The sequence below is a fragment of the Drosophila obscura genome, unplaced genomic scaffold, assembly GCF_018151105.1.
Source record: "Drosophila obscura isolate BZ-5 IFL unplaced genomic scaffold, ASM1815110v1 contig_200, whole genome shotgun sequence".
Classification (NCBI taxonomy): Eukaryota; Metazoa; Arthropoda; class Insecta; order Diptera; family Drosophilidae; genus Drosophila; species Drosophila obscura.
In genome coordinates this window covers 4857468-4883846 of record NW_024542791.1, presented here as the reverse complement: position 1 = coordinate 4883846, position 26379 = coordinate 4857468, and the positions used below count along the sequence as shown (strand labels likewise).

General features: G+C 40.1%; 1 protein-coding gene across 1 annotated transcript in view; it reads right to left on the bottom strand.

Annotated features, from left to right (window-relative positions):
- LOC111078617 (neural-cadherin) overlaps nucleotides 1-26379 on the bottom strand; it is a 146263-nt gene extending 119884 nt beyond the window's left edge. Inside the window, exons 1-2 of the mRNA XM_022373451.2 lie at nucleotides 25590-26379; nucleotides 5029-5095 (exon numbers count right to left, since the gene is read on the bottom strand). The gene's annotated coding sequence lies outside the window, so the exon portion shown is untranslated. The remainder of the gene's footprint in view (nucleotides 1-5028; nucleotides 5096-25589) is intronic.

Here is a 26379-nt window from a genome sequence, read left to right as displayed (position 1 = left end):
TTTGTCAGTAATTTATGCTACTTCAGCAACACCTAAGGGAGAGGCAATTAAAACGCGTGGGATACTAAAAAAGGAAAGCAACTCGAACTCGAATGCAGCGTGGAGGGTTGACAATGCCAATGCTTTGGGGATACTATATACTATACTAAATAGTCTGTCATTTAGGGGAGATACTCGCATATGTCTAGGAAAGTCGTGAAATTATTTAGATATTTATTGAGGTTAAAAGCATTATATTCAATGGCTGTGTGGGGAAAAGAAAGGCCTCTAATATGGCTCTTAAAATGTGTGTTCTAGTGTTTCTTGTATCTTTGTTTGAGTCTAAAATTAAACCCATTTTAAATTTTTCAATCCCAATGAAACTTTGCCCAAAACTAATATAATTGGTTTATATTTGTAGGGTGTTTAACTAAAACTGAAATTTATGAGCAGGCCAGAAGCATTTTCTACTCGTATTTTGCCACTCCCCTTTGCCATTATTCTACTCGTATTTAGTTTAATATCTATGAAGAAAAATCTGTATATTATGGGATTCCGTTAATTATATTTTATGATATTATCAACACATACATTTTCGTCATTAGCCATTCTTTTTGATTCCATATTTTCTATCAGCTTTTGGCCCTCTTGCTATTTTCTTTTCAAAATTATTATGGCACGAAATATATAAAATATATCCTCGCAACGGCTTCTCTTATCCCACTTGTCATGCTGTGGCGTCAGCATTTCAACTTTGCATTAAAACATTTATCTTCATTTCGGCAAAACAACTCATAGTCGCATTTCCGTTCATTTTGGCCATGGCTATGGTTGATGCTGTATTTTTTGGCCATATCTTTGGTCATTTCTGCTCGTTTCAGCCATGGTTATGGTCATGTCTGGCCTGTTACCAGTCGGGACACATGGCTGACCAGTGCACTGGCAGGGACCGCCCCGAGACTGACGTGAATGGGCGCTTGTATCTCTCATCGCCAAAGACCACGTTTAACACCCCAGAAGCAGCCAAAAACCATCATCATCATCAGCTGGAACACTCCTCTTTGGTTCAGGGAGCTGAGCAAACAAAAAGAGATGGACGAACCACTCAAAGGCGCACCGAGCACCGAGAGAGGGAGAGAATGGGGTGTCCTGCTGGTTTCACAGTGCCCATTCCTGTGGCTTAGCACTCGACTCGAGTCACGTAAATGTCCGACCATTACTCCTCTCCTTTTGTTTTTCTCTGTCATTCTTTTTGTTGACATGCTCGGAACCCCGACCTCGACTCCGCTTGCCATTCGGTAAGATGTTGCTACCAATTTTCGTGGCAGTTCTTCTCTCAAGTGTCGCAATTTGATGGCACATTTCGTTAATACCAACAAATCTTTACTTATTTATATAAAATAGAATGGTGAAGTGCCCCATTGCGCCATCCGTCCTGAATGTCTGTTAAATTTTGTGCAAATGCCAAAGTTTACACGCATCAGCAAAAGCTTCTGCACAGGAAGCGAGTGCTATATATAAAGGAGAGTGCGAAAAACTTTAAAGAAATCCGAATAAAAGCAAATGCAATATCAAAAGTTTCACTGCCATTTTTTTGTTTGTTTGATCTTTTATATCTTTTGGTTTTTGGTGTGTGGGAGCCGTGCCGAGCTGAGCCCCCGCCGTACTGTGGGGCGGCGCGCATTAAGCAATTTTTCAGAGCAGTTTCACAGCAGTTTCAGGGGCAGACACACAGACACACTTGTATGGCCAGAGAGCAATTCAGAGATAAGTGTTTGTTTTAGGGGTCTATTAGGAGCGACACTAACAAATAATGACAATTGACATGTCTGGCATTGATGGAAAAGGATGAAGCACAAGCAGACTAGAATTGAATTCCTAGCAATTTCGAATCCAAATTATAACAGCCAGAATGCCTTTGTGACGATAACTTTCTTAATTAAAACTCAATAGAGCGCATAGGGAATGCCTTTGGGGCTCGGGGGGAATGATGAAAATAAATTGCAAACAATATTCTCAAGGGAAAATTATGTCAATGCACAATGCAAAACTAATTTGGCAACTTGGCAGCGCCTGAAACCTTTTACTTTAGACCCGCCCAACTTTGATGAAATCCTTTATTGCGTTGCTCAGTGCCGCTGCTGCTGCTTCTGGCTCCTGGCTCCTGGCTCCTGGTGTTCCTGAAGTATTGTAGTGGGTTAGGGTGTGGGTTTCTATGGCCTATCGCTAACACTTATCCAACAGGCAGAATCCAGCACAACTAACTCATAAAGCCAGAAAGAAGCAAGTGCAACTTTTACAGTTTTCTAGCCAAGAAAACAAAAACCATAACCAAACTGCTGCGTTGTGGCAAAACTTTCTTAATAGATTTTTGCTCTGCGATAAACTTTTTTCCCAATACAACAAAAATATCGAAAGAATAAAAAGGAAACCGAAAAGCAATACTTTTTCCCGCACAAAACTCCTCTAACGATGACTGCCTGCCGACCGGGCAGACGGACACGGAGACCGAGACGGGAATCGTATTGTGGCCATCTTTTTCCTAAATTCAGTTTAGTTGTAGAAATTGATTTTCATGCTGATGCCGGGCATCTTGAGTTTGTATTTGGGCTTAGGCAAAGTTACTCCTTCGCTTTCCAGAGTCGAGTGTGAGAAATATTGGATGTTGGAGTCCAGAAGGATGGGCTGCGTGGAACTGAGCTTCATCCTTCACTCTAATGCCGGGCTTATTGTTTACACATCATATTACATTATGGCTGCGTATATAAAAACGATAATCTAATTGCTTTTGTTCAAGAGTGTGCCTGCCAGTGTTGATAAACTTGTTGTTTAAGTAGTTGAAGAGGAATACCAGACACAGTGCAGGCAATAGGAAATAATGGGGAGTTGGCAGTAATGGCAGTTTTTATATTGTAAAATTTAAGTTTGTTGGATATTAAAATTATCTTAACTTTGTGAATGAAAACATATTTCCATAAGTAGCCAGTGTTGGTAAGGGAATATAGCTGAGAAGTTAAAGGAAAATGTTGAGCTAAATGATATTAGAATCGTTTTTACAATCAAGTCATTATCATTCAGGTGTATGGACATTTAAGTTAACAAGGCAGTGTTGTAAAGGTCAATAAAGAGTGTTGTTAAAGATAATCGGAAGAGACACAAAGGCCAAGACCATAGGCAAAAATTCAATCTCCATAAAAAAAAAAGGAAAGGTTTTCTTGCCTGTACACATAACCAACTAAACATCTACTTACACATTCTTTGTGCAGCGCCAGTGTTGGTAATGGGCATGTAACATAAGCTTGCAACTAGTCACAAAGGTAAAGCACTAGTTTCCTCATTACTTTGCCACTCAATACCGCACCTTAAGCATTCTCTGTCAGACAATTTTCAGCTCGTCATTCCAGCCACCCTGCTCTCTTTCTCTCACTCGATGTGCACAGTGTACACTGTACACCTACCCCATAAATCGTACCCCAGTAACAAGTTAATCTTCATTTTCCTGTTGCCTTTCTATTAAAATGCCATGCATCAAAGTGAACGACAAGTAAGAGAACTCGACTCACAACAAAAATGCAAGGCACATCGCACAAAGTTTTTTCCCTACTCTCCGTCTGTCAGGGACCTCATAAACTCAATTAGAATGAACGAGCACTGGGCATAAGAACTGGCTACAATTCTGTACCGTAAACCGTAAACTCTGCATGGGCACCCACATGCAGTTGCAGATTCAGATGCTAAATGCAGGGACAGTCTCTCTCTCTCTGTGACTGACTCTGTATGCCGGACTGATGGGTAATCCTGGAAGGTTAATCAACAGCAACAAGCCCGAATACGAGTGCAGCACTCATAATTAGGGGGAAACCAACCAGCTCTGGGAAGTAGGAAAAAGGAACTCTAGTCGCTGGGAAGCAGGGAAATTGACTGCGGTTTGGGGTTGGTCAACTTTTGATTAGGAAGGAAGGAAGTTTGTGCGTTTTTGCCCCGTTTCTTTGAAGTTTGTTTTGCGCTCCATTTAATAATTTAATGACAGCAAATTTGTTGCAATTGCAGGCAATCCTGTGGGAAGTAGCCCTGCCGGAAATGAGTTCTTGATGGCATTCGGAGGCATTCCCATTCGCATTTGCACTCGAGGACCACCACCAGACCCCAGACGAGACACAAACAAAACTTTCAAGTGTCTGGTTGGACCCTGAACTCAACTCGACTCGACTCAACTCAACTCAACTCGACTGCTAATTAAGCCGTGTCCATGTCCATTGTCGGATTCAGATTCGGGTTTGGGTTTGTGTGTTTTGGGGTTTGTGCTTCAGCTGGTGCGACTGCATTCGAGCCTGAAATAAATTAGAGTTGCGACACTTGAGCACGGCTTCCCCAAACTTTTTCCCCGCCCATTTTCAATGTCAGACAATGGCCCACGCGACGTTTTTGTCTGTGGAAAATTTATGTGTCTGCATTTCATTTTGGGTGCAAGAAAAATGCTTCTGCCATAGCAAATTCCACTTTATTCACTGTTTTTTATTATTATTTTTTACTTCCAATACACACAGACACATGCTGTCTGCTCTTTTTTGGTTTTTGCAATTAGTTTATGTGGGGGTGGTAGCCGGACCATAAGCCCGCAATATTGTTCAATAAATTTGCATTGATCATAAACAAATTGCAATGTTTTTGTGCATCCGTTCGCATCCGTTTGTTGGGGTTGTTTTTATGCGTTCGTTCACTCGATTGGTTTTTGGTTTGTTTTTTGTTTTTTTGTGTGTGTCTGCATTTCAATTGTTTAATAATTATGAAATTCATGTTTCCATTCAATCGATGACAGCGAAATTTTAATTATTTGTTTTATTTATTTGAATTTATTTGGAAACATGAATTTCACTCAAAGCCTTTTTTCTGTCCAATGGTCTACAGATTATTTATGAATGATTAAGCAACAATAATTAGGGATTAGCAGGGACTTTGAATGAAAGTACTATATAGCAGAAAATTATGTATCCAATAACTTTTTCTTTTTAGTGATTTATCTGTGAAAATTCATTCGTTTATTCTTACCTTATTAAGGTGCAAGAGATACAATTTTTAGGCACTGTAACATTGTGTCAGTTAATTCTTTTGGCACCTGAAAATAAAAAAAAATAAAAAAAAATGGATAATTACTTGGCGGAACCTGATGCAGCTGCAGTCATCAATCAGCTGATAGTGGAGTATTTTGTAGTGTTCGGCTAAAAGCACACAAGGGGAACGAATGAGAAGATTGCACCACGCAAGGAGATTGAGCAGGGACATGACCTCAATTTAAGCTTGAGGGATTTTCGCAATCAACATAAAACTCCGGAGAGGTCATTCCGAAAGAAGAGAATTAATCGTAAGCCCCAGGGGAGTTCCATGCTATTTCTGCACCATAATAATGAAAACAAATTAAATACCCCAAACAGAAACTGATTTATTAACTATCAAAATCATTCCCATACAAACAATTGAGATCATTCAATTATCTTTTGCCTTAAGTCTGACTTTTCTCCAATGTTTTCTGCTCTTAAATATCTGAAATCTTCTTTGCTACCATTATACATTTTTTATGGCTGGATGCAATGTCATTGATCCACATTGAATATGCAACCAATTCTGTCAATGACAACCAAAATGCAGAGAGCCTTAAATGCCAAGGACATGGCCAGGACAGAAAAGGCAGTCAGGTCGGCAGAAATGCCAAAAGCCAAAAACCAAAAACTGTGAAAATGTCAAAGTTAAGAGAAGTCAGCTGTTCAAATGAGCGAAGAGCGGGAGGAGGGATAAAGGAAGCCGGGCAGACAGCAAGGCAAGGACATTTGGCTGGATACCAACAAAAGCAACAAGGGGCATTAACTACGATTGCCTACAACAACAACAACTCGAAAAAGCAATAAAATTGTAGGTATAACCACACAAAAACACTCGGACTCTATATACTCGTATATGGAGTGACGATATAGAGAGAAACCAAGTTCAATATATGGTCAAGTGCAGTGGAAAACTCTATATACATAGCTCTTATGCAGTCAGCCAGAGAGATAGCCAAGCAAGAGAGAGACAGAGAGCGGGAATTAATTATTAATAAGATTCTGGCAAGCCACACAGCTGGGCACACTGCCCAAAATGCCAGAAATAAATAAAGAAACAAAACGCCGCCACACCACTTGAGTGTTTATTGTTTTGCTCTTCGCGTAGGAAAAGTTGCCACCCGAAAAGCATTAGCAAAAACTTTTCCAGAGTTTATTTTATTCAATATATATACGACAGAGGCAGAGGAGGCTGGAGCAGACACCATTGGGGATTTATTTAAGTGGCTTTAAATGCCGCTCCACGCCAAGAAGATGCAAAAGTTTTGCATTTCATTTGTATACTTTGCATAAATTGAAAAGCCAAATCCGAAGCCAAAGCCAAAGCCAAATGCCTCTAATTAAACTGTCAATACAAAATGGAAGCGAAAATTCGTAGCAGAATAATTTATTGGGACTGATGTGAGGTTGAGGCGACAGCCCATCAAAAGAAAGGATTCTAATGGAGGATGTTCTGGGGATTGAAACTTTTAAGCGGAAGTTGGTTGCTGAATAATTGACTTTAGCCCTAATTGCTATCGAGTGAGAATTAGACAATCGAAACAATTGAGAATAGAAAATGTAATTTAATATGAAAGCTTCAAGCTCCATTCTTTTGTCCACACGGGAGTGTTGGCCCTTTTCTGGTCAAGTTCATTCGATTATCTAAAATGATGGCAATTAAAATTAATTTGCATTCGGCTTCCGCAACAAAAACTCGGCCATCAAATGGAGAATTAAAAGTAAATTGAAAGTGAAATTAATTACAGGCCCCGGCGAGGGTGCCGGTCAAAGTCGAGGCAGAGTTCATCAGACTCTTCTCCCCATTGCAATTAATTGTTTAATGAATGCATCATCAGCTCTTCTTACGAACGATTTAGTGGGGAAAAGTACTCGCAATCTCGTGGATCGAAAGTACTTGTACTCTTCTGACGTGACGCGCTGCTCCTTCATCATTTATCAATTTCATTTCACAGCTTGTTGGAGAGTATCATTTTTCTTTACCCCGTTCTTCAGTAGAGCACGGATTTCCATTCAACAAAGGCAGTCACGCATTCATATAGTCAGACAGTTAGTCAGTCCATCTGTCTGTCAGTTGGCTGTTGGTCAGTTGGTCCCTAAAGTTGGTCGGTCGGTTTTGGATTTCCGCCGACCGGCAACCGGCGACACTTGACACGAACCGAAAACTAACTGCGGCTACGTGAGAGAGACACAAGGGCTCTTCTTTTTTTCCCCATATATTCTCTGCCCTTCTTCTTCTCTTTTCTACTCCACCCTTCCATTCATTCGTTCATTCATTCTGTGATTCAGTCAGGCATTCACTCATTCATTTCGGTCAGCGTCGAACAAAGACGCCTCGCCTCTGGTCAGCCAACTGTTGACATTGCTAAATGAATGAGCCCTAGTTAGGTTACAAAATTGCACTGCAAAAAAAGTAACGAACAGGAAGACGAATTTGGAATAGGACTAGAACGAATATTGAATGCTCTAACAAGAGGTGGATTTGTTAAAATTTAGGCAAAATGCAAAGATGCAACATATCGTTTTCCTAAATTTAAAAAAAATTCCTAAGGGAAGCCCAAATTATCCACATCTGGTGAAAATTACCATCAAAAGGTAGTATTTTTTCCAAGTCTTAGGGATATTCTTTCTGTCCCAAATCCACTTCATTCTGTGTTTAATCACTCAGCAAACAAAGCAAGAGGAAAAAACAAATGATTCAATTAATAATGGGATTATTTGTAACACAAAAAAATCCACTAAAACCGTCAACTTTTTCAGTTATTTTTGCTATTTTCATTTCATATTATACATAATATCCATATTTACTTATAAAAAGCACAAGCAATTAACTTTTTAATTGGCAAATTAACACATATTTTGCAGTGAAAAATACCTCATGATTCTAAAAATTGTTTCAGTTGCATAAAAAATACATAATACGCTCGTTCAATACTCTGCCCATCCAAAGAGTTTGCCATTACTTTTCATGAATGCAGATGATGGGAAAAAAGGGAGAGGTACATATTATACTAAAAGAAAGAGAGACATAAATGCAAAGAGGAAAAGAGAGAGAGAGAGAGAGAGATAGATAGATACACTCTGGAGTGCAAATCAAATGCATTAAGCGCAACGGTAACTGAGAATGCTCGAATATCAACCTGAAGCTTTCTACAGGCTCCGGCCATTCCCATTTATCCATTTAGCGAGAGTTGAAAAAACTATTTCCTTTTTTTATTTGAGCCAACACTTTGCACGTAGCTGCAGTTGGGAACAAAGCTTGTTACTAGCCGAGGGGGGGGGGTGGTGGTGGGGAGCTAGGATCCGGCGTAAATCCCATAAAAATGAAAATGGCCAAGGAAGTTTGAAATTGCAATTTAATTTCGACCGCAAACACGAACCTGAACCTGCTCCGAGAGCAGTGGACCAGAACCCACCTTCCACCTCTTCCTGCAGGAAACTAATGGCGCCAGAGAGCAGGAGGTATCCAAGGATGGAGCTGGAGTTTCTTTTTCCGATGCTGTGAGGGTGCTTTGGGTACCCCTAGCCATATTGATGGCTGGGCATGCATTATAACGACCCCATTTGGTAACCTTTGCCTCTGCCTCCTCCTCTGCCTCAAACTCTGTGAAGTTTGTTTGTTTGTTTGCCGGATACCCACCCCACTCCCCGACTCTCCCTTCAGTCACATGTGTGTGTGTCGCATTTATCACTGAATCGCATTTTAACCACAGGATATTTGATCTTGTGCCATTTGACATAAGTCTTGGGGAGACCAGGGGCCATGGACCATGCAGCACACACTCTCTTTTACTCGACATGTGGATACACATTTGCCAAATGCGCTGCAATCTACTGGCTGTATGGGGCGTGGCGTGGCGGGGGGGTTTCAGTTTGTTTGTACTCTTAAAAATCAATAAACTGATAAACATATTGAATTGTGCCCCGTGTATCGTGGCTGAAAATTGAATTGAATTCCGTGCGGTCTGCTAGCAAAATAAAATGGACAGAGCCAAAAATGCCATTGCAATGGAACCTAATTTTAAATTTATGGCAAAAGTTAAACAGCCAATCGTTTGGGGTCGGGTAGGTATGGGGATTGTATTATGAAATTTAATAGTCTTAAGAGCTAAATTTGGTACATTTTTCGATTAATTTTGGGGCTTACGATACGGATATATAAATAAATGAGAGTTCAACCATAATGACGGGATTTCTAGGGTTTCAGTTGCAGTTTACTGGATTTATACTTTATTTCTCATTCCTCATTATACCTCATAATCCGTTTCCATAATACTCTAATTAACCAAAACCTTCTTCATATTTCCAGTTTAATTTCCAAGTTCCTAATTATTCTATTCAATTCAATTTTCTCTGACAAATTCGTCGCTTTTAGAGCTTTCGTTTGCTCGAATTAGTTTAATCAAATGAAAGCGAATCAGCAGCCCCCAGAGCGCCCAGCCAGAGGCGCCAGGGGGCATTCCAAGAAAGGATTGCGATGCCCCCTCTTTCGCTTCATGGCTTCTCATTTCAAAAGCAGAACTCAAGACTTGACTCGGGGTAGCAAGCAGCAGCAGCATCGCTTGACTTGTTTAAATGCCAAGAAAATCAACGAAGCAACGAAGCTTGCCGCCAGCTCGAAAAACCCGACAATTTTCTCCCGTTGGTGCAGAAAATATTTGCCTTTGTTATTGGATCATTTTTTGGTTATTCGTTTTTCTTTGGTTTCGGGGCCTGCCGATAAAACAAAGCATCATGGGGGGACCCATGCCGATAAAACAAAGCATCATGGGGGGACCCATGGCAGAGTATCCAAAAGTTTGGCATAATAAAATATAATGATTATGTTGTGGCAAAAAGAGACGGAGAGAGGAGCACAGGATTTGACGCCCCAAAGCGTAATCAAGGGAAATATCAATGATTCAATTCATGACAAGTGTTTGCTCGAGTCAAATTTGTTGCTTGTTTTTCCATCATTCCAGCATCTACGAGGTATGTTATGTACATCTCCATTCTGTACCCTCATCGACATCATTATCATGGGGCTGCTGCTTGAATTTTTATGAGAAAAGTGGCCCCATAATCATTATGTATGAGTGCCATTACCATCCCGGGCACATACCCCCCAAAACCAGCAAGACAATCATTATATTTGATGAGTGTGTAAGCGAAAGGAAAAACTATTTTCCCATTTTCCTGGCACACTGCTGAACATTTGATAAAGTAATTTGTCAATAAAACTAAAGATGAATGTTTCTATGAGATATACTGATTATATATGAAGCTTACTGATGATCTACGGTCTAGACATAGTGCCATAATATTTGTTACTTTAGGATTATGTGGATGTCCAGAGCAATGAACTTACCACAAAGAAGCTGTGAATAATATTTCGATATTTCAATAAGATATGAAACAAGAGAGGCAGCCGAAGCTAATGTGAAATCTCTCTCCCGAGTTACAACAGGGAAATATGACTATGAATAAGACTTAAAATATAAAACTGACATATGTAGATATGATAAAAGAACGCCCAACATACAAGTATGAACCATACAGAACCATACAATATAATTATATTTAAACGAAAAATACGTTAATTTGTTTAAATAAACCAAATATGGTTTTTATTATTCCAAAAAAATAAGTTTGATAAATTATTCCACATGTTATGCTTTGGCTTTATTCAATCTTCATCACTTTCATCATCATTCAAGCCCTCGGAGAATTTACATATAAGTATTAACCTTATGGTGCCATCCCCTATCATTATATGTTTTTAAACAGCATTAAAATAACAGCCTCAGGTTTATTTGCAGCCGTATTAACTCTTTGAGGGCCCCCCCTATGGGCACTGTTGGTTCGTGTGTGTATAAATTAGTGGTAAAAGCAAATATTTGCTGCACAAAATAAGCAAATTATATATATTTATGTGGGGGCCCATTAACAATTAATTACAATTGCCGGACAAGCGCAAACCGCTGGGCCAATGCCCATCGCTTTTCGCTCGATACTGACGATAATGATGATGATGATAACGTGGCACATACGCCCCGTTGAACGTGGCTAATATAATTTAAATATTGATTTATTTTCCTTCTTTCCATTTCCCCTACATACTCTCGTGTGTCATGACTCTTTTTATGTTTTGTTTTTGTGGCCAATTTTTATGCGTCTACTCGTAGTAAGGGCACAACTTGAGGTTGAGCTGAAAACGGAGCTTAAAACGGCAGAGAACTGGGAGTGGAATGGGTGCCACCTTCGTGTGTAAATCAGCATAAATCCTGTTGTTTAATTTGCTTACCGAATTGGGTCATTAGCGATGATTTTACAATGCAATAAAAAACAAAACAAAAACAGAGAGAACGACGTTAACGACTTGGGCTCTCTATGGTGGTCCTGAAATAGGTTAAGGCGGTTACCACAGTAAAAAAAAAACGCCTAAGAAAGTATATTAGATCTTTAGAATGTGGGATACCTGATACCTGGGATAGACGGATATTGCTCTGGAGCATCCAAGTAGAAAATTAGACGAAAATTAATGGCTTTAAGGAGCATGTCGCTGAAAATAACATCAGATGGCAGATTTTTAGCGCAATTTAAGTTATAAATATAGGAAATATAGAGTAAAATATGTGTATAAGCCTGCTTCTTCCTGTTAAATAAAGTTTCCCCTCTCCTACAGGGTATTTGATATATATTCGACTCAATATCGAAACGATTAACCTAAAAGTTTCACTCCACTAAAAAGTTCACAGCTGCCGCATAACGGATAAGGAGGCAAATACTCGTACACGACGAGTACTCTCACACATGATCATCAATTAGAACGCCTGCGGGCACAAACAAATTTGCGTGCATCATCATTTATCATACAAAATATATGAATGCCTTTCCCAGTCATCCATCCCCCAGCCATGACCCAGCTGTGTCCGTTGCGAGAGTGTTTGCTCCATTTAGGAGCCAGAGCACAATAAACAATACTTTTCGTATTAATAAATAAGAAATTAAGTGAGGCAATAAGAACAGAGTGAGTGCCGACATAGCTGCTCTGCTAAATGATTTTCCCAGAATCGGAATGGGAGTCCAAATTAAAGTTAAAGAGTCACCAAGCTCAAACTTCTCCAGAATTTATCCCTCAAAGATTATATAGAACGACTACTTATATATATAAGTAGCTGCTTAAAAAGCGTTGACTCCCCCCTTGTTAGGATTAATATGATTTTGGCCTTTCGTTGTTTATGATAATGATGGGGATGATGTTGGCACTTTTTCGCCTTTTTCGTCAGTTTTTTGACTTCCGTTCAACAAAAGAAAACAAAAAGCAAGTGCCATAAAAAATGATTCCTTGCATCATTTATCATCTGGCGGTGTTACGGAGTGTTGTTCTTAAAAAACACAAAGATTCGAACTACTTTACAACGATATAGGGTTTGAGGCGATTACAAGGCAAGTTCTTATAGAAAACTCCTACCGAAACTTCACCATATAACAAATCGAATTAATAGTTCCCTCTTCATACGCCCTTTATTTAATGATTTTGGGAAATTTCCCATTCGATTGCCCATTCGATCAGTTAGTTAAATGCGGTGATTTCTTATGCATTCTATTCGCATTTTCGGCACTTGTTTGTGTGTTCTGTCTGAAAAGATTAATGTGAGGTAACCAGAAACCATATATCAAACAGGAGCGCACCCCTCAAATAGGGTTCGGAATACGATGTGAAAGTGTTCGATTGGGATATTCAAATTTATTCAAATGAAAATCCTCTAATAAAGTTATATAAATCAAAATAAATATACAACTTCCTGCAATTTCTGCAATCAAAGTTCTATAAATCAAAATTTATATTGAGTTTTCCTGAAAATCATCTAATAAAATTCATTTAAATCATACACTAAAACCACATTTGTGAACTGTTTTTTTTTACTAAAGATTATGCTATTTTTTTAATTAACATTTCTTTTGATTTATTACCCATAAAATAGGGCTTATCTCTTGCTCATCAAATAATATATAATTTTCCTAGCTGCCAATCAGTCATTTATGCCTAAATGCTTTTCCCCACAAGAGGCTAGGCTGGCTTTTGGAACTAAAAAACGTCAGAATTTCAAAGCTCTTTCCGCACATATTAATTAACAGTCGGAAGAAGTTGGCCATTGTCATAAAATGCTCAGACATGCAAGCAATTTGTATTATGCTTTAGGTGATTTTCATCCACACCCACGTGCCTCCCTCCCACCAGCCACGTCTGAAAGACAGACACAAAGACAGATATAGGGATGGGCTATAACCTCACCCAGCCCAGCAGAATTTTATTGCCTGGGCGCAAAGTTTGTTAACCCTTTTCTGTAGATATAAACCTCTTCTTTTTTTGCGCTGTTGTCTCACTGCTAACCGTAAGGAAAGTTCACTTTCAGCCGGAAGTTGTTTTTGACTCTGGGGTTTGGCCAAATTCTGACTCATTCCCCCAGCACTTTTCTGGCTGTGGAGCTGCTAAGTCCATGGGCTTGTGAGTTGGGCAAAGAGATTAGCTGATTTATACGCAGATTTTGTACTTGTTAAATGGTCTGCTTAGGTGTCGCTTGTTCTCGGGTAAGCCTCAGCTCTGCAGATACTTTTTTAGGGGGGTAAAGCAATTTGGTTTATAATTGAAATTTTAGCCTGCTTTTGTTTTAGGGCGTATTCTATAAAATTTAATGGTTTCCGATGGTGTGTTAAATAATCCTAATTGGTGAAAGAATTATAAAAATAGCTGATATGAGTTGATGTCTACCAAAATTTAATAATGAATATTCTAATGGGTAACAGAAAAGTTACTTTAGGAAATTTTTTGATTTTATATTAGATTATATATTATTAAATAAATATTTCGAAATCTTTTCCCATCTTTTATTCATTCACATATATTAAAAATGTATCTCGACTTCGACGCTTTCTAATGTACTTCTGATTAATCTGGGCTTCAGATAATTCCTGATTTTCTGCTTTTAATGCGTAATTTTTTAATCATTTTCTCTCAAGATAAACTTCACATAAATCCATTAATAAAAGATTGTAACAAAAATTGTTTTTCGATACGCTTCAAACTTCCATTATTATCGAAAGGAGGCTGCACCCCGACATGCACACATCGACTTATCGAACAACCTATAGATCATGGACTTAATGGCAGCTCAAAGATATCGAAAGAATTTTTACACAATTAATAGAAGAAAACTGAAGGAAAAATATTTATCATGCTGTATTAATCAATTTCATATGCTTCAAAAAAACAAAACCAAAAAAGAAGGGGATTGGAGTTTTGGGCCACAACGGAGTTTGTCTAATAAAAAGCTGTCTCGCATGTGATATACGCTCCCGATAAAGAAACGAAAACGACGAAAGTAAGGCGACATGCAGCACGGAAGGTTGCAGCACCCGCACGAAGAAAAACCCACTCGAGATGAGTGGAATGTGGCATGAAGCCCCAATGGCATTGGGCAGGAGCAGGGGCAGGGCAGGCCAGCGGCTTCTTTTTCTTTCTTTTGAATACCCTAACAGAGCGGATAGTATGATTTTTGAGTGGCAAAGAAATTTAAGCATTTCCTGTGTTTTTTTTTTTATACGTTTTGAGAGCCAAGTTTTAAGGGAAATTTGCGTTTGAGGGTTTCTTATTGTATCTTCTTTCAGAAACTGCCAATATCCGATTCCCATTTACTATGAATACCTCCCATAAGATTGATAGATCTGCAAGGGTATCTAAGACTTCGTTCTCCGCATCCATCCTTCTTTTCTTTCGGTTTTTCTTGGTCAAACATTTCGGTTAGGCACGCTAACCCAAAACGGGTGGGGAAACGGGGCCAAACCCAAAAAACTGAAGGAGGAGAAGGAGAAGAAATTTTCAAAAAGTCATCATTAACCATTAGCGACGTCATCGATTCAATTCGTTTCTGGGGTCTCTCGATGTCGATGTCGTGGTCTCGATGCTGCTGCTGTTGTTGTTGCTGTTGTTGCTGTTGTTTCGCCTAATTAATTGTTAATTAATTAACATAGATACAATGTGCGGTGTTGTCTATGCCTCTTGTGTGTGTGTGCGTGCAATGGGATACGATACAACATTTTCACGGCTGCTGTTCATTGTTGTCATAATTTTCGGTACGAAAATTGTTTAGTTTCTGTGTTTTATTTTTTGTTTTTTTTTGCTTTTCGAAATGCATGCAACACGCACTGGCGCCAAAAAAAAAACACCCAACCGAAGCTAACCAAAATGTTGAACAAAACGCAATGAAACGAACCACAAAAACAAAAAACACAACAACGAAATTCATTTGCGTGTCTTTCCTTTTGTTTTGCAGGTGAGTCCGTACCACGGGACGCTGCACGCGACCAATGAAACGAAAACCCACACACAGCAGCGGTTGACCACAACAAAGTCAGGCCCTGAAGTGAGTAGCCCCCGCTCGATCCCGTATCAAGGTAACAAATTATTCGGGGGCCCCCATTCTTTTTTTTTCCTTGTCGGGCAGCAGCGGGAATGAAGTGTTTGGCCAAGTGATGAGCAAATTAGCTGAAATTGAGCTGGGTGGCAGTTAAATTATAAAGTACTTTGACGGGGCAAAGAAAAGGGTACGACTGTGTGTCAATAGAAATTGTTGGTTAACTTTTGAGATGATGATGATGAGGGGGATAATGGGAGAGTGGGAAAGTGGCAAAGTGGAGTGGGAAGAAAGTATGGAACGTGGTACACAAATTTCCATAATTAGTGAAGAAGTTGGCTGGAGTTAAAAGTCAAAGTGAATTAAGACAAAACTCATGGCTAAGCTAAGTTTGGCAGTTAAATTTGAAAGCTAGTCGCCCATGCAACAAATCCCCTTAATTAAATTACCTTTACAGCATAAATGAATTTCCCACTACAGACAGACACCCAGAGTATTCAGGCATGATTACTCAAACAGATATCCGGCAGATATCAAGCATTAGGCAAAAACTGTAGCATTAGACGGATGAGTGGCTAGGCAGTCCACCAATCCGACCAGTACATAGAGTCATTGTCATTTTCCGACCCGGGGATGCTGATGTATGTATGTATAGGACAGTATGTGTGGCACTATGTTGGGGCGGCATTTACCGCACGCAACATTCAAATCAACATTTGTGGCGCAGAGTGGAGGCCCGAAAACCAGTTACAGTTACAACAAAAACAACAACAACAGGCCGCATTGGCAATCTGCCCATAACTGTAACTATGACCAGATACTGGCACAGACTCAGATACAGATGCAGAGTATCTGTAGCTGAGGCCTGCGGAGCAAAGCCATCATCAGGCGACCACAATGATGACGACGTCGATGCCTGTTGCCCATGCTGATGATATCCAACAGATACAGATACAGCTACACAGATACATGTGTATCTTTTGTGTCCATCCAGGGGGCTGTGGCTGTGGCAGTGGGCCCCCTCTTGTGTATCTAGTTATTATTGAAATTAAATTACCCTTAATTGAATCTGAAATGCTCAATAAAATCGCATGCCGACAACTATTTGTTGTTTGGGGGCTTTGATAGTCTCCGCGCCGTCGGCAATCGTCGGCGTTTCGTCGTCAATTTGTTTTTGGATTTCTTCTGTAATTTGCATATCCATGGCAAAATTTTCATTTTCATTTTTGTGTTGTATCTTTTTGTTGCCGATAGGGCAGGCTTATTTATTTAAACAAAATGCAAATGGAATTAATTGTTGTTATTTCTCTTAGATCGGTTATCGCTTAATGTAGCAATTTGTCTTTGTCTCTGATTGTCTCCGCCGGTGATATAAATCGCTGTGATTTTACTCCGATATGGGTATGTGGAAAGTGCGCTTTTTCTTTTGATGGGGGGGACAGACACACAAAATATGCTAAATATGCTATCTTTTCTAGATAAATCACTGACTAACTTCTGAATCCACTTAAACCACAATTCAAATACGAATAAGATATTTATCTATCTGATTATATCATTTATGGATTACTTACATATGCTAGGCTACAATCTGTAAGATATACAACTATCTGAGGAAAGTATCTTGTAGATTCATCACTTTGAAATGGCATCCAATGTTTGCTTAATCGAGTGTTCAACTGATAAATGTATCTTTATCAAGACCCCTTTTAAAGTCTTTTATTTGTAAAATTTTTTAAAATCTTATTTTTTATTAAATATACCCGACTAAAGCTCTGTTTGGATCCTATGTTTGCCTTATCGAGTGTTCAACTGATAAATGTATCTTTATCAAGACCCCTTTTAAAGTCTTTTATTTGTAAAATTTTTTAAAATCTTATTTTTTATTAAATATACCCGACTAAAGCTCTGTTTGGATCCTATGTTTGCTTAATCGAGTGTTCAACTGATAAATGTATCTTTATCAAGACCCCTTTTAAAGTCTTTTATAAGTACAATTTTTAAAAATCTTATTTATTATTAAATATACCCGACTAAAGCTCTTTTTGGATCCTATGTTTGCCTTATCCAGTGTTCAACTGATAAATGTATCTTTATCAAGACCCCTTTTAAAGTCTTTTATTTGTACAATTTTTTAAAATCTTGTTTATTATTAAATATACCCGACTAAAGCTCTGTTTGGATCCTATGTTTGCCTTATCGAGTGTTCAACTGATAAATGTATCTTTATCAAGACCCCTTTTAAAGTCTTTTATTTGTAAAATTTTTTAAAATCTTTTTTATTATTAAATATACCCGACTAAAGCTCTTTTTGGATCCTATGTTTGATTAACATGTCATGAGAAATATCTTTATCTGATTTTGAACTTCCAACATTAATCTTTATTGCTTTCGTTCCCCTAATCAATAAGAATATTTATTTAATAATCTGCAGTTAATATCTGCTTCAAAATGATGTCCACAAAGTATGTTAAATATGACAAAGATCTCTTTGAGCATGATATGTTCCAATTTAAGTACAGTTTTCTTTCTTCTTAAATAGAATAGTCATTCAAAATATGTATCTGCATTAGAAAACGCAGCTTCATTACGTTCGTTAGCTTCCCAAACATTCTAAGATGCCTTTCCTTGAGCCACTTCATTCCTAAAATTCCCATAATAAAATTACGCTATTGATCCTCTCCCCAGCCGCTTTGATCTCTCGTTTCATTTATTTTGCTGCGATTCTTAGAACTGGTTGCGCAATAACTTCTTGAGCTGCTTTAGACACTTACCATTCCGATATTTTCCCGATGTTCTATTCATTCAGTGAAGCCAGTTGATCCTCAAGCACTCTTGGCCCTAATTACCTAATTGATCGATCTCTTTCTATGGCTCTCTGTCAGTCTTCTTCGTTTGGGTTTAGTGTCGGGGCTCGTTAGGCCAACTAATTCCACTTCCACTTCAATTTCCATTTAAGCACTTAGGAAAATGCACGTTTTATTTTTCACATGAACAATTGACGGCAAAGTGAAGGCAGAAGATCACTTCAATCGACTGAAATCAAAGCCAAATCAAATCAGCGACAAGTCAAAAGCTAATTAACTAGAAAATGCGAAAATGCGAAAAGAAACAGCGAACAAGATCAGCCCAGAGATCGCTGTGAATGGATGGGATGGAATGGGATGGAATGGGTGCCCAATGAAGAGTGATGATCGTGGTACCGAGAGAGTCAAAAGTAAATTACATGCGAACATGAAAGATGCAGATAAAAACATGCCAAACAAAATAAACCTCAAGCAAACAACCAGCAACAACCAACAACAACAACAACCAGCAATGACATTAAGCATTTAGCCGAGCAGAAAACAAACAACGAATTGATGATCAGTCAGTGATCTATGTTGGCCCCAATGGATGATGCTTGGCTTGGCTTGGCTTGGCTTGGCCTGGCTGCTCCTCATGTTATTATGTATGCCAAACAGAGTCACAACAAGTTGACGACATGAAATGAGCTACAAATAAATAAATAAATGGCCAGACCATGAGATCGAATCCAAGCCAGAGCCAGATCGTTTCCATCCATCCATCGTTCGATCCTATGATCGAAGGAGACTCTCTGGCCTGGCCTAGCTCTTCTCTTCCATCTGTGCCGCATAGTTTGGCGTGCCTTCAATCAGAAGAGAATCCTCGCAAACTACAGTGCGTATTCGATAGCAAGAATATGCCTCGACTTGGATGTATATCGATCTATCCTGCGAGCATTCACTGTAAGTCTGTTGTGTGTGTTTACCTGGAAACTGTTTAGCGTTTTTAAAGTGCTCTCTGTCGGTGCTTAGTCGATGGGGCAACAAAACTTGTCAGAGATCTTTTGACCATAAATCCATACGCAACATTTCCCACCAACACACACAGAGGGAGAGGAGAGAGAGGGAGAGCGGTAGGTAGAATTTAAAAATTGTCTTAGAACATGGAACTCTACTGCTTCCTCCAGAGAGTCTGATACGGATTCTGCTTACTCCTGGCTAACCATAAAAGGTCGCACTGCATTCTGGGCAAACACTTGTGAACCCGTTGCTGTGTGTGTTTTGTGTTTGTGTGTGTTAGCCTTGGCCCGTTTTGGTCGTCTGGGGTCTGGTAATTGCCCCCAAGATTTATTTGCACGCCCGCACCACACACTGGAAGCGACGGGAATGGACAGGGTCGGACTGCAGGTTGTGGAGGCTGCAAAAAGCATTCTTTATGCCTGTAAGTCTCCTTAACTCTTGCCATATATATCCGTATCTTTTAGTCGGTGCCACTCCAGGCCAAACACGAGCGTGACTTGGATCTTTTCTTAGTTTTTGTTGTTGTTGTTGTGGTTTGTGGCTGCTGCTTAGCACAAAAAGATTCTCACGAGCCTAGCGGCCTAGCGGCTCTTCTCCAAATTGGTTGACAAACTGGTCGGACTCAGCTCATACGAGTGTATATGCCGAGCATATTTGCATAAATATGAATCTATGTGAGTGTGTGTGTGTGTGTGTGTGTGTGTGTGTGTGCAGGGGGGATGTGGATGGTCATATACCTTCCCTTTTGGCCTAAGTAATTGCTTTTGTGGCACGTCTTTAATATGTTTATTGGCCAAGCCAAGCAGCAAACGAACACAGCGCTGAGCCCAGAGAACTCTTGCACTCGAACGTGCAGGCCCTCGGGGGGGTGAGACATTGGTTCCGATAGCCGAGCCGGGAATTAAGTGGTAGCCAAATGTGCTTAAGCTTGCCACCGAGTTCCCCCCAGTTCGTCCCCCTCTTGCAAGAGTCGTGGCTGGTGGGTTCTAGCATTGACTTTGGAATTCCTCTCGATTGTGAGAGAATGCCCTAGGAGGTGTTGCATCTGAATGGGAGTCGTTCACGGCATCGGCAGATTATTGAAATGTAAAGGCCAAGAGAGTTGATTCGATTGGCGTGGCTGTTGACTGGTTTTGAATGGGAAAGTGTCGGGCTATGGAAAGTAAATCTTTTTTCTTTGTTAAGTTTGCACATAGAAAATTGAGTTGTAGCTTTTAGATTATACTCAGATAATTTATAGCTAATGGTTAATGTATATCTCCTTGTTTTATGTATATTATGTATTTTAAAAATTTAAGAATCTTTTATACGAAGTTCTCCCTAATTGTCCTTCATTAATGGTTTTCTTCCTACAACTCTAATACAACAATATTTAATTTTCAGCATCATTTTGCTGATACTTTGTCACATATTTCCCCCCCAAGTATCTACACATATGTCCCAATCATCGGAACTTAAGCATCGGAATCCTCGCCATCTTTTTAGCTGCTCTTTGGAGATCTGTTCTGCGGCACTTCCAACAGAACTTGCTTAATGAACTCGAAAATGCATTTCAGCACAGAACCCAAGAGCCGCCTGCCAGGGGCCTGGCAGCAAAAAGCGTTTCGTATAAATAAACAGAAACATCCTCTTTGGAATGGCAATGGCTTCAAATGAGTGAAGTGAAGTGACCAAAGAGCCGCTCTGGGGTCCAACTTTGAGGTCTCCCGTCCCCCCTTTGAGGCAAAACTTCATTAAAGGCAGGGAAGATGCTTGCGAAAAATTATGAATTCAGTTGATTTATAAGTAGAGCACACATACATACATTCATACATACATACATATGTGGAGAGCCACATAAAGAGTCTCCGCACAAGTGACAATCGGCGACAATTTCTCATTTTAGACACATAGAGAGAAACAGGGAGACAGAGAGAGACAGGGAGAGAGAGAGAGAACTCAACGTGATGAGCAATTGTGCAGAAGCAAAAGAGGCGGCAAAAACTTTACAAGGCTGCCAAGGGGCAGGGCAGGGGACTTCAGACTAAAGGTACAGTGGGACAGACAGTGACATGAACTGCCAGCTAATCGACGGCGAAAAAAAAAAAAAAAAAAAAAAACGTGAACGTCAATGGCTTAACATTAAAGGAGGAGGACAACACCAGCGAGGGAGAGCGAGAGATCTGGGAGTCGCACTGGAGAGGCTCTCTGACAAGGCGACCCATTTGTTGTTTTCACTTGTGCACCATTTCACAGACACTCCACTTGCCTTGCCGTTCCCCTCCCCCGTACTGGAGCAGGAGGGTCGACACAGAGCGAGGGGGCAAGTGAGAGCGGTGCCAGGGGGGGGCAAAATATATGGGAGGCTTAGGTTTTTGTATACCCTATAACGAGTATGTGTTGGGGATATATTTATGGGAATATGTCCCTTATCATGATTAGGGAACTTGGAGTTAAGTAGAGGTATTTATTTATTTATTTATTGGGTTTATTCTTTTCTGATTGAATAGGTAACACTAAGAGGCAGTGTAGAATTAAATTTCAGCATTCCATCAGAGAGGAGCGAAAGAATAAAATATTCCGAATTTATGCCATAAGGGAATTATCTATTATTTAATTTCGAAACTTATGTGCCTCAAATGTAGCATGTATTTAACCTAAATTATTAATTTAAAGTCTTACCTATACAAAACCCATATTTCACCCCATTTGTAGAGTACCCCGCACGTCGTTGAGCTGCTCTCTCTCTAAGCTTTTCCTTTCCTGCAAACACGGATTTGTCTCTGTTTTGTTTGTGCTGTCGCACCGCCTCCAAAGAACATTAAACGTGCATGTAAGGCAATAACTACTATTACGACTGCTACGACTTACGACAGAGACAACGACTTTACTTTGGCGAGAACTAACTCCAGGTTGGTTGTCTTTGTCTAGTTCCACTTTTTTTCTGTTATTGCAGCTCTCGGTGGAAGCTCCCTGCAAGTTTTTGTACTCGTACTCTTTCTCCAGACTCTCCTCTCGGATCTTTCAAGTGAAGCTGCAGCTAAGCTGAAGCCGTAGCCTGTATCTGTAGTTGGTACTGCGGCTAACGATGTATTTATGCCAAGCGACAAACTGTGGGAACAAATGAAAATTTAGCAAAATGCCAGACACGAGAAAGAGATGGGTAAGGGTATGGGTAGGGGTAGGGGTTGGGGTAGTGGTGCCAGTGAAAGAGGCAAGGGAAAGCCCTATTGAATGGAGGAATGCAGCTCATCCGATTGCGGGTCGTTCTACTTGAACTGCAATTTTCTGAAGCATTTTTTCGCTGTCATTAATGTCAGAAATATCAAACTGACAAACAATATTGTAACACTATCGATAATACAATATTTTAAGTTGTCTTGTCAGACTCCTCCTACTCTTCCACAAAAGTACTCCCCTCCCCAACCCTCTGGATCCATTGCACCCACTTCATGCTCACTCGCCTGACATTTGGATTGCATTCCATTTTCGTTTCGGTAGTGCAAAAAAACTTTTGAATTCAACTGACGCTTCCTCTGTGGCACTTCTTCTGCCACCTCTCCTGTTGCTACTTCTTCTTCTCTTTTCCTTTTGGACTTTGCTTATTTTGCAAAACTTTTATCGAACGCAAATTTCTCACTGTCATTTGTTTGTTGCAGTTGTTTTGCAGCTTCAGTTTTAGACTGTGGGGTGTGGGATGGGGTGGGGAAGTTACTCGCACTCCGAAAATACGATATATAAAATACAGCACAAATCGGTCGTCACGTTTTTCGCGCGCATCTTCATCATCATCTTTCCATACCATCCCATCCCATCCCCCGCTCTCAGACGGCTCTGGAGCTACAGCTACAGTTCGGGATCGAGGCAAAACATTCACTGTTTTTGGGATACTCTTCTGCAGAGGAAGCCTATGACTTTTATCAGAAGGTTGCCACGAAGAGAAAAAGAGTAAAATGTGGATTCTAATTCTAGTTCCACACATATGTAAATTATTTTATCAGATTTAAAGTACTATAAAAGAGTTGGAGTACAAGTTCCACTGCAAGTGCATCTTAAGCTTCGGTCTTCGTAACTCCTTTTTGTTTCCTTTTTTTTTTTTGTAGTTCGTTGATTCGCTTTGCCGCGCTCAGCCTCTGTGGCTTAGTCTCTCCCTCATTCGCTGCGGCTTGTCTCTATTTTGGTCTCTCTCTCTTTTTGTGGCTAGCTACAATTTTTGCCTCGTATTATTTGGCTGTCAATTGCGGGGACAGTAAACACACAAAAACAAACCATAAGAGTGCTCGAATGTGCCATGCCCTTGGATGCAGATTCAATGAAGAAATTCTGAATGGGATGTCCAATAAAATGGAACTGCAGCAGCATGAAAATAACGAACACCTGAGAAGAAGCTGGCAGAAATTATGCCCAAGCTTCTTTTACCCATACAAAATTTAAGAATGGATAAGTATGAATGTTTTTAGGATGTTGAAAAATCAACCTTAAAACCTCCAATAAACAAACAAAAAAAGACAGAATCCACTTTCTTTGCATTTCTGCTCTTTCACAGCTTAACTGTAATTACCCTTCAAATATACAGCACTTTGTGCAAAACAACCCATGAGATTCATGGGATCTTTAGCCCAGTTGAGGCCGCAACAATCCGTTCAACTCATCGGGCCAAGTGTACAATATAGCAGCAAGCACCAAACACGATTTTTCGCCTTGCCAAAAGGTCAAATTCCCCGCTTTTCCGCTTAAACATTAAACTGGCAAATGCAAACACCAAAAAATGCTTTTCATTTTACGACTCCCTGCCGCCCCCCAGATCCCAATTGGGGAAGAGACTTTTCCCTGTTTCTGTTCGTCATAATAGTAAAAGAAAATTGCGGCAATTGCATTCATCATTAGGCGCCACTTTCCGGATGGGCGGATGGGCGGCAATGATGGTCCCATGGATATAGACAAAAGGTAGGGTTGGGACCTCCATTTAACGCCAGCTCTTTTGGGTGCCATAAATGAGATTTTTATGAACGAGCTCCACATTCTTGGCCATTTTCGTTTTGTGAGTAGAGTAGCGACGACTCGACTCGAGTTGAGTTGGTGATTTGTTGCAGTTATCAGCATTTTTCATTTTTAAAAGCCTTCTCTACGGGTCTGTGTGGCCCTGTTAACAGAGACACATCATCAGCAAACAGCATTGGGAATGGTTGGGACTGTTGCAGGGCCCCCTTAACTCTCAGCTGACACGCCCCATTTCTTTGTCCCTCTGGTAAACACCCACTAGTTACAGCAGAGGCCGAAGTAATAGTTATATTTTCAACATTTTAAACACCCTTCGAGGCATATCTTCGGTCAGAGGTTTTCACAAATCTTCAACAGTGTTTCAGAGCCAATTGATGGCTTAGCCCAAAGAAGTTGGATTTTATTCCAATGAATTTTAAAATTGAGAAAACATTTTCCCTTCTACTATTCTGCTGTCGCCGATTGTCTGTGTGCGTGGGCGTCATAAGTCAGATTTATGTGTGCAAAATAGTTACTTGAATGTTGCGAGAGGTTTGTCCCCATGCACTTTGCCCCCCACCCATACCGCTGCCTGGATGGGCGGGCCAGAGCCTAGTTTTACTGTTGCTGATGGGTAATGTGATTTGTGGGGGTTTGTTTGAAAGTTTATACTCCAAGGCGTTGTTTGTTATTGTCTTTGTGCGACTTTGGCCAGAGGCTGACAGCACATTCTCTCATATGACAAAAGAAAAATGGTTAACTAAGCTTCGCGAATGCGTCAAGTGTACTTTGTATGAATACATGGGGCCAACAGATTCTATTTCACAGATAAAGTTTCTGAAAAAGTAGATCTGTGCGAAATGTTAACATCAGAAATGGCATTTTTCGGGCAAGAGAAACCAGGAATGATGAAGCTTATTCGTCGGAATGTGCTGCACTTAGGTGTGGATGGAGAGTCATGGAGTCAGATTCCCAGCTCTCCTTTATCTCAATAAAAGTACTTTAAGCCTCCTTCATTAAATCTTACTTGCTTTAAGCCTTTGGCTATTTGATGCACAGATCCCCTGCTCAAAGATAAAGATCCCAAAGAGTTACCCCAAAAGCCATTCATCCTCCCAACAAACTGTTAAAACATTAAACAAAATTACTGAAATTATATCAGAGAAGTGGTTGGCCTGAGCCAAATCTAAGATCTCACAAATTATAGCCGGGGGTTCCATTAAATGGAAAATACTCTTCACACTCAAGATTGCAAAAGGAGTGTGGGAGCTTGGAAATATTTCACAATGAACGCATAAATCACAATTCGTTCGGAAATTTTTCAGATAAAGCAATTCGTTGGCAATGCTTACCAGGGCTGCCAGTCCAATTGAATGTCCAGGGTTGCTCCTCCTCCCAAATGGCGGGGGGCGGGATACAAGTGAAAATTACACACCACACCGAAAAAACACTTAAACTTTTTTGGCTTGATCTCTTTATTTTTTGTGCGGCTTGCGGCTGCCTGCTCTTTGTGGCATTCAAATGCGTTGCACTAAAAATAAACACTTCATTATTAGAAACACATGGGGCACATGCAACCCTGTAGCAGGGGGCAATGGAACGACACGGATAACGGGAATGGGAAAAAGGGAAAGAACAATTTTATAAATACACTACGAGTATGTTTCTCTCGCTCCTACTCCGACTCCGACTCTCTATCTTTCTCTTCTTTTATCACTCGCACTTTTGCACACAGAACAGCGGAAATGTTGGTGGGGGGATTGTCGTCGTACCGCCCGCAAAAAATATGCAAATGTACCGTTGAAACTGGAAATCTAGCAACGGGGGAAAAACGGCGAATGGTTCGGTATTGCCATACGGAAAGGGAAAACGCACAAAACTCCGAAAATAACTTCAACGCGCGCGCGCTGGGCAACTAAAGTAAGCAAAGCGCATTTACAATACATAAAACAACAACAGCAAAAGTTTTCGTAATTTATGCGCTATATATTTTCCACATTTTTCCGCCTGTTTTCCTCTTCATCAATATGGTAATGCTCTGGCTCGTCCGCTACTCCACTTCAAATTCACTTTTTATTTGCGCGCCTTCGAATCCGTTTCGTTTCGTTTCGTGTCGGTTTATCCGCTGCTTGCTTTGTTTAC